Source organism: Chrysemys picta, chromosome 19 (assembly GCF_011386835.1).
Source record: "Chrysemys picta bellii isolate R12L10 chromosome 19, ASM1138683v2, whole genome shotgun sequence".
Classification (NCBI taxonomy): Eukaryota; Metazoa; Chordata; order Testudines; family Emydidae; genus Chrysemys; species Chrysemys picta.
The window spans coordinates 13,421,662-13,427,716 of NC_088809.1; positions in this window are offsets into that span (position 1 = coordinate 13,421,662).

The window sequence follows — 6,055 nt, forward strand, 5'->3', positions numbered from 1 at the left end:
CGGAGAACCCGAGGATCGAATGGATAGGACGGCAATTATTTTTAGGAGGCTAAGGAAAGAGATGGGACAGCATGGGGAAGTCTGCCCGAAGGGCCTGATTCAAAGTCTAGTCAAGTCAGTGATAAGTCTCCCATTGGCGTCACTGAGCTTTGGGTCAAGCCCTCCTGTTTTGTACCCTGACCTCTGGGTGAAAGGAGGGCTTCTGGCAGAGCTGCTTATTCAGCACTTGGTAGGAGAAGCGCTGAGTTTTGGAGCAGCTGTGACGTTACCTTCCCTGCAGCAGTAGAGGGGGCAGGAAGAGATGCTTTTAGATATCTGCGCTGAGAGGGCAGCTGAGCACAGTCTCTTTCCTTTGGGAGAAGAGAGAGTGGGCAGGAAGACATGCAGGGCATGCATTGCCTTTAATCTTCTCTGCAACAAGCCCAGAGAGCAGCATAAGATGACGACAGTGACTCACCCTGTGGGCGTTCTTATGGGAGGGAGCGGAGCGGATGAAAAGAGCTACGCGCAGGATGCGGAAAGTCTCAGACCAGCCCCCGCTTTGTGGCTGTATTAGTCTGGGGCAGTGAGAGGCCTTTGGCTCACGGGCTTAGCATCGCAGAATGAGACAGAAATAACATCTCACACGCTAAAGTATGCCCCGGACCCTGTTCTAGCTAGCCTCGTCCTGTTCTTTCATGTACCCCTGTGCTACGTGTGTAGGGAATTGGTCTGGGATTGAGAAAAACTGCCTCTGTTGTATGACCATTGGCAAGTGGTTTTATTTCTGATTCTCTGTCTTGTCTAGCTAGATTATAAACTCCTCTGGGCAAGGACTCTCTCTTCCTTTGTGTTTGTACAGCACCTTGCACAATCCTGTTTAGGGCTTACAGATGCGACTGTGATCATAGTAAGTCTCAGGATACTGTGTACCTTTACTCTTGAAGGTAATTGTCATATAATGTTAAACACTGCAGCAAGAGCTACACCCATCAGCACGCATCCTACATTCTTACCAGTGTTCTATTTAGATAGCTATCTCAACCATGGGCCCTATAAATCTTCACAAACAAACAAAAGCCCCCATATATCTTGCACTCTTAGCAAGGTAAAATCACTCCCAAAATATAATTACACTTTGTCGGTATTGTACATCAATCCCAGGCCTCACGAGAGTCCAACATTTTAATGAAATGTGGGTGTTACAGGATATCATGTAGTTTGGTAGCGAAACTATTCCATCAGTAACTTGATCCTATTACTATATAGGACGATACCAGAAATATTCTCACTCCTAATCACAACTGGCTTCTCGGGCAATGACTATTAACATTATTGACTAGAACGCCTGTCTTATTGCAACTTCATGGCATAACTGAACTTATCACTTTTATTAATTTTACAAACAAATTTGCAGTGTGGAAGAAATTGTTCATTAAAATACAGAGGGAAGCTTCCTTGATCTTAAGGACTAAGGATAGGCTGTGAATAATGAATGTATTTTAACTGTCACATATCTAGGAAGAAATCAAATACCAAGAAATACCAACCTTGACTTTGTACGGAATTAAATATTAAGTAACATTTTAGCAGGCACTTTCCACTCCTCACCTTGCAATTCCAGCAGTTAAATAATTCATGAGAGGCTAAAGAGAAAATCCCTTCTCTTCTGATTAGGATGGGTGGCAACTGTAATTTACATCAATTCACCTCCAGACTACACTTTGGTAAAAGAAAACTGGTGCTAAATCTCATCACCAGTGGTGGTGTCAAGGCCACAGGTTTTCCCAGCACACCAAGACCACTTTCGCAATGATTGGGGCTAGAACAGTTAATAATTAGCTTCAGAAATCAGCCTGATTTTTTAAAAAGTGTGCGTCTCAGAAAAATTGTGTTTTCCCTCAATTGCTATGGTTAGTGATCACTAGGCTGGCGGTAGTCAAGAGATAGCAGCTGATTAATATCAGATCTCTAGGAGCTGTTAGATATCCATCAAAGGCCTGAAGAGTGTCTCTCTTGCCTATTGAAACACAGTTTACCCACTGATGGGATTATAATTATCTCGCTATCAACTGCAACAAAGTCACTCAGCAGGAGCTGCTGCACTTCAGCTGTGGAGGTCACCAACATTATACTAGTGGGAAATGTACCAGGAGACTATCGCAATGCTCATCGCCTGGCATTGTTGACGTTAGCATTATTATCTGGGTTGTGGTAGTGCCTAGGAGTCATGGGCAACCACCCCATTGTGCTAGGTGCTGAACAAGCACAGAACAACTTCCAGCGGAAAGCGATCACAGGGGGTGATTCCCTTTATTGCAATGTATCTTGATCTCAAATGGTGCTGGCCCATCAGAGCAGGGCAGATATCCATTCTCTCAGAGCTTCTGCTACATTCATCAGCATTCTAGAGAAACCCCAACGTGGGAAGGAGGAGTACTGAAATAACAAGCTAAAAACCCAATGCATACTGCATGAGAGCAATTCAACAGTGATGTAAGTCAGGTTTTGTGTAACTCTGAGAACACCAATAGCTGTGTGGATACCCATTGATTAACATTAGAAAGTCAATGCATTTGGAATACAGACACTAATGATTTAAAATTTAAAGAGAGAAAAATATTTAACCATTATACCTAGGTTGGATGCAAATCTCAAAAGGGAAACGTTAGGGGAAAAACAGAGGCATAGTTACTTAGAGGCAGTAGAGGAGAAATCTAAACAGCAAAATGATGATGTTTTATAAAGATCAAAGCAACTAGACTAGAGAGCCTAACCACAAAGAAAACAAAGCAACAGAAAAATAAAAGAGAGGATACAAGACATAGAGGAACAAAATAACCAGAAGGGAATGAGTGGAAATAAGCAATTAAAAGAAACGGCAAGAGAAAAAAGACTGAACAAAGATACATGGAGAATAAAGGGACTGAAGAGGACGTAGATGGAACAAATCCATGCTGCGAACAAAGAGCCAAATCTCAGGCAGCCAGAGTCACTAAAAATAAAACAAGACAGCTACAGGCAAAGGGAGAGGAGGACAAAAATAGCACTAAAGCTGAAGACATGATGGGAGAGAAGGTAAAAATGACATAGCCTTAAAGACAACGGCGGAATCTCTCCCCCCGCAACAAAACCCAAACAGCCCAACAAAGCGCAATCCCTGTGAATATACCAAATCAGCAGCTGGTGTGATTTCGTGTCGTTCTACTGAAGCCAATAGGGCTTTGCTTATTTACACCAGCTCAGGATCAGACCCAAGTCACGTTAACCCCCCGCTCCCAAGAGAATGCAATGCTTGTTCTCCACATGTGCCCTCACGTTTTCTTACTGAGAGTTAAGAGAAAGCTCTCTGGGCTCTAGCAGCATGGGTGGGCACTGCTATAACAACATTATTAGTTCTAACTGGGTCTGTGAGCCTATAGGCTGCGGTGAGAAAGGGCTGTCTCATAAATAAGGCCATAAAGTGTATGCAAGGAGTTCTCTTAGAAGTGGTGCATTTTTACATCCCAGGCCCTTCTTAAAGTTTTTCTCTGTCATCTTCACAGCAGATGACTCATTTCTGACCTGAATTTAGAAGCATTTTTGTCTCAGCAGAAGGGGACTTCCTCTTGCTATTTTATGTACCTTTTGCCTCGCTCATCCCCTTCTAAAAAGAAAATCAGTGGAACCATAAAGCAATGAATGGAGCGACAAAGAGACTCCTCTATTGCCAGCCACAGTTAAGAAAAACAAATCATTGTCAGATAATAAATAATTTCCCGCTTTTCGCAGCCCACATAATTCACTTCTGTAAGTCAGAAAGTATAGGTGTGTATCAGTCATGCCCAGGTTGAACCAGCCAGTATGCCAGCCCAGACGTCAGACTCTCTTCTCCTGAGGTCCAATCCTGCAGGCCTTTGCTCAGCCGATGAAAGAGCCTCCAAAGGGGCCTGTTATGACTCTAGGGACTCATCAGGTCACAGAGATGCCCTCTGCCAGCTGCACTTTGTCCTGGCCTCATCGCCGCTAACTGCGGGGGGGGGGCTTGGAGGAAGAGCAGCTATACTAGCTCTGTTCTATCAGATGCTCATCTCATGGCTTCTCAGCAGTAGGGTCCCTTTGTCCAGAGGAGCAGTTAAAAATGACCCCGATACACAGAGAAAGCTTGGAGGGCTTATAAAATTCTCAGTGTAGCTACGGTACCCTCAGAGATTGCCTCTCAAAATGCAGAGTTGTTTGAGGTTCATTGCAGGGTTCCACCCAGCTGAATGTTAGTATTGCAAAACATGCTGGTATTCCCACATTCACCCTGTCTGACAAGCGTAAAAAGGAATTGGTTCCCGCAGAGTTTCTCGGCTACCTATAAGACACTTAAACATAACAATAAAACCTAGTTACAATAGCTAGGAAACAAGTTTTCAGGGCTATTATCCATCATGTCTCAGAACATAAAATGATCACCAAGTGGGATTAAAAAAGAAGTCCCTAGGGAGTCTCCCATATGCATTATCTTTTATTATTATTATTTTGCCTCTCGCTGAACATCTGATATAGGCCCCCGCCGAAGATATTGCACTGAGGTAGCAGGACCGTTAGTCTCTTCTGGGGTAACAATTCTTATATTCCTTGCAACCAAACATTTAGCATATATTAGGATATACAAGAGCTAGTGCCCTGACTGTTAATTTGTTGACAGTACATATAATATATAGCAGACAATGAACTACCAAAGATCTCAGCCTGGAAGATGGGCCAGAGCCACAGCTGGCATAAGTAAGCAGAGCTACATTAGATGTATAGGGTCCGATTCTCATTTATATTAGGGTCCCCACTTTACACCAATCTGGCATTGTAAAGGGGCTTTATGTGGGTGGAAAGCAGACAGAGGGTAAATACGAATCAAGTCCATTCATGCTTATAATCTATAGACCAAACAGTCCAGTCCTTAGGCAAAACTCTCATTGGGGTTAATAGAAGTTTTGCCTGTTTTAGGCCTGAAGGCTTGGTCCCAATCAATACAGAAGTCACTTTAACCACCACTGAAGTGCAACCACTTTTTGGAGAGAAACATTTATCAGTGCTCCCACCTCTGGAGAAAAGAGTGTGGTCACCAAGGTCCAGAGCACAGAGTTTAACAATATTCAGCAATGCCATACCATAGTTCAGACAGACAGTAAAGGGACTTGCATCCAGTTGAAACTATAATGGGAATTTGTGAATAAATCTATCCAGGACACTGCAGCTAACACCTGTGTTCTTGAAAAAGAACCATGGGATCTTTAATGAGCACAAATAGAGCAACTGAGTCTATTTTTTGTTAGAAGTTATTTAGTCATTCGGTGTCTGAAGCAACGTAGTTATTTTGCTTCCATTGTAGACCCCAGTCCCCCAAACATTTACACACATTAGTATCTTTACGCACCTGAGTAGCCCCATTGACTTTATAGTATTGTGTAACTCTTGCTGGTAAATGTTTGTAGGACTGATTTTGCCAACCATCTCCCCCAAATAAATACCTCCAAAGTGCTCAACCCAACCTTCAATTTTCCACCAAAGCTGCAAATTCTGCAAAGCTGGGGAATCTCTCAAAACCTTGCCTTTCTGCACTTGTCAGGTGGATGGGGCTACAAGGGGGAGAAATTCAGATCACTGAACCTGACAAAAATGTAATCTGGTTGTTTGTGTAAATTTACAAAACACTTTGGTTCAAATGAGGGAGGTCTGGCCCTCAATGGATTATTCAGCTAGGCTTGGAATTTCAGCCGGGATTTCTAATGGTCACATGAACTTTCCGTACGTTTCATACAAAAGCAAAACCAAAAGCGCATCTGCAGTTTCGTAGTTGCTTCCCAGCGCTCGTTATAGGGATTTCACAATGCTTAATTTCACACTGCATAACAGAGTGCTTAACTCCATACCCATTAACATTGGATGAGTGCCCAAATTACTTAGTGGTCAAGCAAAGAGGCTTTTCTAGTGGGAGTTCATGAGTCAAACCTATGACTTTGAAAGCAGTCTAACAGTGAAGTTTCTGAAAGCTTGGCTATCTGCCCAGGGCAGTGGCAAAAAAGTTACTGCTAAAGAATTTTGACTGTAG